General features: G+C 43.4%; 1 pseudogene; it reads left to right on the plus strand.

Annotated features, from left to right (window-relative positions):
- Positions 1 to 3864: 3864 nt before the first annotated feature.
- On the plus strand, positions 3865 to 10311 carry LOC147460601 (uncharacterized; annotated as a pseudogene).
- The last annotated feature ends 462 nt before the right edge of the window (positions 10312 to 10773 follow it).

Genomic DNA, 10773 nt, shown 5'->3' on the forward strand with positions numbered 1-10773 from the left:
ATTTCATGACCTAAGAAAGAAAAACGTTAGGTATACATGGTCTACCAAGGAGAACAATGCTTTTGAAAATCTTAAAGAAACCATATCTCTTAACCTGTGCTTACGCTGCCGGATCTCTCAAAGCCATTTGAGGTCCAATGTGATTCTTGTGGTGATTGCCTTGGAGCTATTTTGCTCCAAGAAGGGGACGACATAGCCTATGAAAGTTGAAGAATCGACCCTGTTGAGCAAGCTTTAGGCATATATGAAAAGGATCTCCTCACAGTTCTACATGCCTTAGGCTCATGGAAGCACATTTACGGGGGACTCCTTTCATTCTACGGACGGATCACCAAGGCATTAAGTACTTCATGACACAGACCAAGCTCTCCGACAAACAAATGAGGTAGGCAAATTTCCTTTTGCAATTTCATTTTTATATTGCTCACATTTCTGGCAAGCAGAATCAAGTAGCCAATGCACTCTCAAGACGGCCGAGAGTGAATGCAGTTTCCATAGCAACTCACAATTATCTATCTTCTATGATAGATGAGTATGCTCCCAATTTTAGAGATGTGATTTCAATCCTTGCATTAGGGAAGAAACATGAACCATTTACTTTACAAGATGATTATCTTCTCTATATGGCAATAGACTATGCGTTACCAACTCACTATGTGAGAAAGTAATGTATGAATCTCATGCTCCTCCTTATGTGGGGCATGGAGGGATTCAATCTACCCTAAAAGGTAGTGGAACATATTTCTATTGGCCTACCATGAAAGCAAACATACAAGAGTATGTTTCTAAATGTGTGGTAAGCCAAAAGACAAAGTTTGATAGAGAGAAGCAACCTGGATTGCTTCAACCTTTGCCAATCCCTAATTCACCATGGGAGACCATATCCATGGATTTTATCTTTGGATTGCCTAAGTCTATCCATGGGAATACGAGAATATGGGTACCTGTCAAAAAGCTCATTTTATACCTGTCAAAAAGGCTATCAAAGCCCATCAAATGGCAACCCTCTTTATATCATAAATCTTCAAGTACCATGGCTTGCCAATGTCCATAGTGTCAGATAGAGATCCTAGAATGACCAGTAACTTTTGGATGGGTCTCTTTGAGAATTTAGGGATAAAGCTAAATTTCTCTTTGGCCTATCACCCGCAAACTGATGGCCAAACTGAAATAGCTAACCTAACAATTCTTGATCTACTAAAAGCCTATGTAACGGAAGTAGATCAAAGGTACCAATGGGAGAAGTACTTACCCTTAGTGGAGTATGCCTACAATAACATTGTACATACTTCCACGGGAAAAGCACCTTTTGAGGTAATTGAGGGAAGATCCAAAAGTCCCCTACTACTTAAGGTACACAAGAAGATCTTTGCTGCAAATGAGTATAGACGAGACCTACAAGAATCTTTCCAAAAGATTAAGGATGCTATCTCAATCTCACAGCAAAGGCAAAAGGCTACTGCTGATAAGCACAGAAGAGCGAAAATGATTGGGTCTTACTTAAATTTCCCAAGGCTCGATTAAGGCACACCACGGACAAGAATCCTACGGGACACTGTTGACGGGCGAGCGTCAACGACATGCATTATGCTTCCATTGGTGTGTACACATATGTATATGCATATATTTTTTGTATTTACGGGCTCCACAGTGGGTTCCAAGTTGTACATTGATGATTAGATGAGCCTAGATACCTGCAGCATGTTATACATTTTTTGGCCAGCCGCCCATTTTTAAAAGCCCTTGTATATAAGTCAATTCACAAGATGTGAAAGGGCATTCTTAGAGAAGAGAGTGTGAGGGAGTGTGGAGAAGAAGAAGAGGAGTGGCTATGGAGCTTGGATCTTCCACATCATATGTAGTAGTCATTGGGATTAATGGAAGCTAAGTTCTCTCTACTTTCTCTTGTCTTTCAAGCTTATGTGTGTTAATGGTGTATGATTAGTGTTAATCTTCTCTTCTCTCTCAAGTTTTCCCTCTTGTTTGAGCATTCTTGCTTCACATGTGTGCTAGATTAGAGTGTGTGTGCACGTGGGCTGCATACATTTCTCTCATTAGGCTTCTTTGTGTATGCTTAATGTGTGATTAGAGTGTGTGTGCTTGAGATTAGAGCAAAGGGATACACCATTGTCTGCATTATTAGAGAGTTAGAGTGTAGATTGAGAGTGTGTGTGCATAGATCTTGCTTCATCGGCTTTCCCTCTTCTCCTCTCTTGTTTTACCCCTCTTCCTAGAGTCCTCATTCCATCACATTAGGTGCATCCATGCCTCCATGCACTAGCCGGGTTCCGATCCACTGGATTGACACTATGTCGGTGGGTTGTGCACTGTGCTATGACCACCAACATTGGCGCCGTTGTCGGGGATCAAGCGCCTAAGCTAGAGGATCACCTGTGTGATGGTTTGAGTTTTTAATTTTTAATAGAATTAGGTATTGGTGATGGTGAATGGTTGATTTGTGATGAGATTTTGTAAAAAAGAAGTTGTGTGTAATTTTCGTGTTTTCTCTTCATTTTCACTAATTGATCACTAATTTACTACTAATCCGCTAACAATTGGAGTCTTTTACATGTTTAAGTGCCTAATTAGAAGCTTGTGCATCACTCTTACGGGTTGAAATTTCATCAATTTTGCATGATTTGAGTGATTAGAAAGTGTGTAATTATGTGTGATTTATGCTAATTTTGATGTCTAATTACTCACTAATTTTGTGTGTTTTTGGTGCTACACATGAATGAATCTCTAATTGGATGTTTTGTCTTCATGATTATGTGTTTGATTTGAAGAAAAATAATGCTACACATGATGCTTTGTGATTGGAGCTTGTAGGTGGAGATGCGGTGAAGCGGTTGCCTACACACACACACACACACACACACACACACAAAAACCGCCCCCCTTTAAATACTCCTTGATTTTCTCTTTGTTTCTTTCACTCACACACACCACACACACACACACACACACACACACACACAAAAGATCCCCCACTTAAATATTCTTTGACTTTCTCTCTTTGTCTCTTTCTCTTAATCACTCCTTGATTTTCTCCTTTTGTCTCTTTGCCCTCTTTCACTCACCCACACAAAAGATCTCCATTAAATACTCCTTGATTTTCTCTTTGTCTCTTTCTCTCACTCGAATTTACACAAACACACACACACGCCCAAAAAAAAATGATTTTTTTTTCTTTCTTTCTTTGCTTCTCACACATATTCCACACGCATCACACGCCCCACATACTCGTTGCTCGTGCGCATGTACACACAATTGGACACATTTAGAGTAGATACGTCCAAGAGTTAGGTTTTGCCAGATTTGAGTCCGATTGTACGCATAAACCTCGATGTAGTGCAGATTTGGATTTTAGACTACATTTGACGAGTTGACAAGGTTTAGAGGCCTATCACACGTCGAGAGCGCAAATATGATGGCCATGACCACTTCGTGCTCTGAGTACACATTGTTCACACTTGTAGGTGAGCACAGAGGCCGGCCCTTTTACACGGACACATAAAGGACATTTCTTTTGTCCAGTGCTGCGCCTCCTTTGGCCCCACACAGACCCTCCAGGTGGTGCAAGTCCTTCCCGACGAAACGCGGGATGGCACATTTAGAGATGACTATCGCGCCACGTATGTGGTCGACCATTTGATTAGGCTAGAGGAGATAGAGCTAGTACATGTAGATGATTGCCTTGAGGCCTTCGACCATCCCGTGCAGGTTACATTACAATGGGTAGGTCCTCGAGTGATCTATATAGATAGTGCTCAGCGCATATATTGATTAGAGTGTCTCACTTCTAGTAGACGCCTAACCACAGATGTTGTGACACTAGTTGGTGAGCCTAAAGACAGATTCTACATGAGCACCACAGACACTGAGCTTTACTTTTTGACTTGTGGATTGCCGTACGATCCTCGACCGACCCAGCGTCCTACTTGTTGGGGTATAAAGCCCAATGTGGTCGCCCAGGTGAGTGGGCGGGCCGCCAGGTATGTACACATATTCTTTTGTAAAAACCTAATAAGAACTCACTATGCTCTACACATTACAATAGAGCGAGTTCACCATATCGTCGTGCTCTTCTTCTCGCACTCTCTCTCGCGTCGCACTTCCGCTCGTACTCCTTCAACTGGTATCAGAGCTCAGATCGAGGCTCGGGGCAGCACTGCAGGAGGCTAGAGTCACCAGCTCATATTGGAGTGAAATTCGACAGGCAAAGACACGGCCCCAAATCTTGTGGGACCACCCGAAGGGCTCGGTGTGCTCATAATTTCATTCTGAGGTCATCTCGGCCATCGTTCGGCTTCGACAAAGTTTTGTGCAGGCCATTTTCGACTACGTGGTCTCAGAGGGTGCAGATCCGACTCTGCAAATTTGGGGTTTTCAGCCTATGACTGCAGGTGCTGAGGATATCGACACTCCCAGAGTGTTGATTTGTGGCTGTCTACACATCGAAGGACGGCTCACAGTTCTTGGAGGCGTGTCACATACGACACGGGCACATCTACACACAGACTGTAGGCGACATTCACTAGTTCATCAGGTAGCTTGTGTTTGCTGCTTGATATTCCAGATTTCATCCTGACATTGCAGGTACTTCCACATGGGATGTCACATGGGATGTATTGTCAGAGATGATGTATGTCTGTTGAGGGTTTGCTGGTTGTGAGTCACGCAGCAAATAACCGCCGCAGCGGTTACAACATATAGTGGGAAATTTGTGGATGTATGACTTTGTGGGAAGTCTATGTACTGTCAGATTTACTTCAGCCTTTGTTGAGGGTCGAGTGAGGTTTTATTGAGCTGGGGGATTCTCGAATGTTGAGATCCTTTCGGTGATACAGGTCTTGGAGCGATCCCTCGAGCACCCTTAGATAGGCAGCTAGGATGTATTGACTGTGAGTTAGACAGTTGGGATTGCATCTTTGCTTTACTGCCGTTGAGGCATTGTCGCAGTCTATGCTTATAGGACAATGAGAGACAGTACAGGTGCAGGACAGGTTTACCCGTAGCTTACAGTGTCAGAGAGACAGTGTTTTTTGAGCTGTTTTTGGTTTGTTTTTAAGTACACCATAGCCATTTTACAAAGGAGACTCTGCCAAAATTTCTGCACAATCTGAAGCTTTCTTGGTTCATTTGACAGGTTGATATTGGTTCAGAGGTCAGTTTACAGGGGAAACTCTATCGAATTTTTCCCAGGAAAGTAAACTACTGTGAAGCGTAGCTATGGCTGGATCATAGGACACTGCTCTTTACAATATCAAGAAGCTGGATGGAACCAATTTCCCATTGTGGAAGAAGCAGATTTGGCACGTGTTGGTACAAAAGAAGCAGATAAAACCTCTAAATCTCAAGGGGATAAAACCAGAAGATATGGACAACGATGAATGGAGCGAAATGGATGAATTGGCACTTTCTACCATTATGCTGACTTTGGCAGAAAGCGTTTACTTCAATGTAGCAGACGAGATGCCGGCTTATCAAGCATGGTTAAAGCTGAGTGATCTTTATGAGAAGCAGAGTGCAGCTTCACAGGTATACTGGCTTAAGAAGCTTGTTGACTTGAAGATGAAAGAAGGGACACCTATGTCCAATCATCTGAATGAATTCAACACAATCTATAATCAGTTGTCAGCTCAAGGTGTCAAGTTTGATGAACCTGTTAGAGCTATGTTCCTGTTGATCACATTGCCGGAAAGTTGGGACACTTTTCGCACAGCTTTGAGTAATTCTGCACCTCCAGATGGTTTGAACATAGTAGGTGTAGAAGGAAGTCTGCTTACTGAAGAAACCAATAGAAAGACAATGGACAAAGGCAAAGGAACAGCCTTAGTTGTCAGGGGAAGGACCAAAGAAAATTACAAAGGTGGAAAGAGGAATCAGTCTCGTAGCGAGTCCCGTAGTGCTAAAGGCAAGAGTGACATAGAATGCTACCATTGTGGCAAGAAGGGTCACATGAAAAGAGACTGCAGAGAATGGAAAGCAGAAAAAGGCAAAGAGAAAGCTGAAGACCATGGTGAGAAGAACAAGTCCTCAGTGAAGATTCAAGAAATAAATGTGACAAACACTGTTGCAGAGGATGACAATCTAGTGTCAGGAGACATCTATTTTTTGAAGAATACAATGGACTCGGCTCTTCTTACAGCATCTGATGGAAATGCACTGAGCGACTAGATTATAGACTCATGGGCATCACTTCATGTGTCTCCAAACAAGGAGTGGTTTACCTCTTATGTGACCACTAAAGATCATGTTCGGCTAGGCAATGGGCAGACATGTGAGATCTCAGGTGTTGGAGATGTTCAATTGAAGTTTCAGAATGGCTCTTCTTTCACGCTGAAGAATGTGAGACATGTTCCCGCAATTACAAAGAGCTTGATCAGCACAGGTTTACTTGATGATGCTGGCTACGTCACCACTTTTGGACAGAACATGTGGAAGATATCCAAGGGTTCTATGACAGTAGCACATGGAGTAAAGTCTGGAGGACTTTACATGATTTATGTATCAAATGTCTCTAAAAATGTAATCAATGTAACCGAGCAGCCGAACGTTTCTTTGTGGCATAGCCGGTTAGGACATATGTCCAAGAAGGGAATGGAAATCTTGTCTCGTTCTGGTTATTTGCCTGGCTTGTCATTTAATGATTTTGAATTCTGTGAACATTGTCTGTATGGTAAGCAAACACAGCAGCCACATAAGCATAGAAGCAGTAGAAGAGATACACAGTTGGCACTTGTTCATAGTGATTTGTGTGGACCTATGCCTAACCCATCTCTAGGGGGAGCTTCTTACTTTATGACATTTATAGATGATTACTCGACGAAAGTATGGGTTTACTTTCTCAAGCACAAGGATGAAGCATTTAGTGTTTTCAAAACGTTTGTGACACTTGTGGAGAATCAGAGTGGCAAGAAGCTTAAATGCTTACGCACTGACAATGGTGGAGAGTATGTTTCAAAGGCCTTTCAGGACTTTTGTGATTCAAAAGGTATAAAATGTGAACTTATTGCTCCTTACAATCCTCCTCAAAATGGTGTTGCTGAGAGGATGAATAGGACCATACAAGAGAAGGTCAGAAGTATGTTGTCTAATGCACAGCTGCCAAATGGGTTTTGGGTTGAAGCTGTATCAATAGCTGTTCATCTTGTAAATAGATCTCCTAGCAAGGTTTTGCAGAAGGATTCAGTGCCAGAGATGGTATGGTCAAGCAAAATGCCCTCATACAAGCATCTCAGAGTCTTTGGTTGTGAGGCATATACTCACGTTCCAAAGGAATTTAGGAACAAACTTGAGCCAAAGAGTAGAAAGTGCATCTTTCTAGGCTATGGTAATTCTGGTGAGATGGGGTACAGACTTTGGGATCCCGAATCCAGAAAGGTTGTCCGCAGCAATGATGTTCACTTTAATGAATCCAAATATCATTCTAAACCACAGAGGGTTGAGGAGATTAGAAGAGTTGTCTTCCAAGAAGATGGACCTGCACGTGCAAGACAAAATGTCAGGGCTCAAGAGGAGCAAGGACAGGATAGATTGGAACCACAGGTTGTGGCTGAGCCTGAGCCACCCATTGTGCGTAGATCTGGATGTATCATGCGACCTCCTGATAGGTTTGTTCCATCTATGAACTATGTCATGTTGACTGATTGCAATGAGCCTTCATGTTACAAGGAAGCAGTGCAAATGAAGGACTCTGGGAATTGGGAATTGGCCATGCAATCAGAGATGAAAGCTCTGCATAAAAACCAGACATGGAAGCTAGTTAAATTACCACACGGCAAAAAGGCCAAAGTACAAAGCAAGGCTTGTTGCCAAGGGCTTTAAGCAAGAACAAGGCATTGACTTTGATGAAGTCTTCTCTCCGGTGGTCAAGATGACTACATTGAGATGCTTTTTTTGCATTGGTTGCCATATTAGATTTGGTGTTGCACCAAATGGATGTCAAGACAGCGTTCTTGCATGGTGATTTAGATGTGGAAATTTACATGCAGTAGCCAGAAGGGTTTGTTGAGAAAGGCAAGGAAGATTGGGTATGCCAGCTGTTAAAGAGTCTTTATGGCTTAAAACAATCACCGAGGGCATGGTACCATAACTTCACAAGTTTATGCTTTCTCAAGGCTACAAACGTAGTGAGTTCGATCACTGTCTATATACAAAGAAGGCTAAGGATGGCAGTTGGCTGATCCTTATTTTGTATGTGGATGACATGTTGATTGCTGGCAAGCACTTGGAAGAAATTTCAGCTTTGAAGTCAAAGATGGCAAAATCGTTTGACATGAAAGACATGGGTGAGGCAAGTCATATACTTGGTATGCGCATTGAAAGAGACAGATCAAAGAAGTTGATTTGGTTGTCTCAAACAGAGTATATTGACAAGGTTTTGCAACGTTTCAATATGGAGAAGGGAAAGGCATTGAGTGTTCCATTGCCACAATATGTGAAACTTAGCAAACAAGATTGTCCTGTGTCTGAGGAAGAACAGGCTGAAATGGATAAGATTCCATATGCGTCTGCAGTGGGTAGTTTGATGTATGCAATGATTGCTACTCGCCCAGACATTGCATTTGCAGTGGGAGTAGTAAGTTGATACATGTCAAACTCAGGCAAGAAACATTGGGAGGCAGTGAAAGGAATATTGAGATACCTGAAAGCTACAAAGAGTATGCGTATATGCTATGGGAGTCAGGAGCTAAGTGTAAAGGGTTTTACAGACTCAGATCATGCAGGTGACTTAGACAACCGAAGGTCTACGTCATGGTATGTCTTTACATTGGCTGGTGGAGCAGTATCATGGCGTTCTAGATTACAAGATTGTGTTACTCAGTCTACTACAGAGGCTGAATATGTTGCAGCATCAGAGGCATGCAAAGAATCAATTTGGCTTAATCGACTAGTAACAGATTTGGGAATCAAAGAAGAGATGCATGTGTTATATTGTGATAGTCAAAGTGCTATACAATTGGCTCGCAATCTAGTTTATCACTCAAAGACAAAGCATGTGGATGTGAAGTATCATTTCATCAGGGAAATGCTCGAGGATAAGCAACTTCAGCTTGTCAAAGTTCACACCACAAAAAATCCTGCTGATCTACTTACAAAAGGACATCCCTCAGAGAGCTTTGCTCATTTTCGCAAGCAGTTAGGTGTATGGTAGTACATCACTTCTCTACATCTCTTGTATATTAGCTTGTATAGTAGCTTCTCTCACACTTAAAGTACCACATTGGACTTTAAGTGGGAGGTTGTTGGGGTATAAAGCCCAATGTGGTCGCCCAGGTGAGTGGGCGGTCCGCCAGGTATGTACACATATTCTTTTGTAAAAACCTAATAAGAACTCACTATGCTCTACACATTACACTAGAGCGAGTTCACCATATCGTCGTGCTCTTCGTCTCGCACTCTCTCTCGTGTCGCACTTCCGCTCGTACTCCTTCACTACTTCAAGTAGGAGTGCCTCACCTCCTTTAGACAGAGTGCCACCACCCACATCACTCAGGAAACCACCGCCAAGATTCTCCTCACCTAGACTTGATTTGCCGCCAAGCGTTTTGAGCTATCACGAGTCTAGAGCGATGTACACGGCGATTGCTAGCACTTTGCGTACCACTTAGAGTGAGCCACAGATCGAGACCCAGAGCCTTCGCGACACGTACTTTACAGAGTCTCAACCTCAACACCTAGCACCATCTAGAGACCCATGCCAGCCTTTGATGACACAGATTAGAGAGCATACGAGAGAGTCTATGACGACCACATCACCCCAGTTGAGAGCACCACAGGTAGGGCCCGGTAGATCACCCATTGTAGATATGAGTGCCCCTAGACCACTGACCCCAACCCTTCAGACACTCTCCAAGACCAGAGAGACTAGGGATAGCATGAGAGATATAGACGGTCAGATCCTGAATATAGTAGGCCGATCTCCACGAGGGGTTGCATATTATGTTGACACTTATGATCACCCCTTTGTGAGGCTAGCCCCCCCCCCAGCGCATGATGTCTACACCTAGGCAGATTGTGAGAGCCTACCCACAGGCCGAGAGAGCAGTTTTTATTGATGAGCTTGGAGAGCAGTATCTCTTGATTGAGACCCTTGATTTTGATGACATTGAGCGAGCACACCCAGATGACATCCTAGACACACAGACACATCCTAGGCCAGTGGAGCTTAAGAGAGTTGAGCAGATCGTGACCTATCTAGATGAGCTTGGTCGTAGGTACAGACGCCTGACGAGTGGTGGATCCAGAGATCCTTCAGCCAGCCTTCTTGCATATTTGATCGGAGATCCACGTGAGCGAGTTTAAAGGGATGTCGATCATGCAGTATATGTTTTGACTATAGGTCTACCCTACTCCCCTAGACTTAGACATGATGATTTATGTTTACCCACGACAACCACACTAGCTCCATAGCTACCGAGAGCTTCGAGTCCTCGAGAAACACCACTAGAGAGATCACCTCCTAGGCTTCTTTTGTCACGTCGTATTCTACCACCTTGGGAGATGCCAGATGAGATGATAGTGTGCCACGAGAGATAGCTCTAGCACCTAGCTTGCCAGAGCCCCTGAGACTAGAGCCCAGTCAGAGTATTCTTAGGGAGCCTACACCACCTATCACACTTATCCACGAGACTTCCAGCACACAGCGAGAGATCTCACAGAGTCATAGAGTGAGTGACTCCGATGGCATTGTTATAGGAGACCACTCCACAGATTCTAGCTACCCTTGAGCATCCTTGTTTAGATCTGCCGACCTCATAGAGGCCC

The sequence above is a fragment of the Adiantum capillus-veneris genome, chromosome 3 (genome assembly GCF_014529385.1).
Source record: "Adiantum capillus-veneris isolate H3 chromosome 3, ASM1452938v2, whole genome shotgun sequence".
In the NCBI taxonomy this organism is placed as follows: Eukaryota; Viridiplantae; Streptophyta; class Polypodiopsida; order Polypodiales; family Pteridaceae; genus Adiantum; species Adiantum capillus-veneris.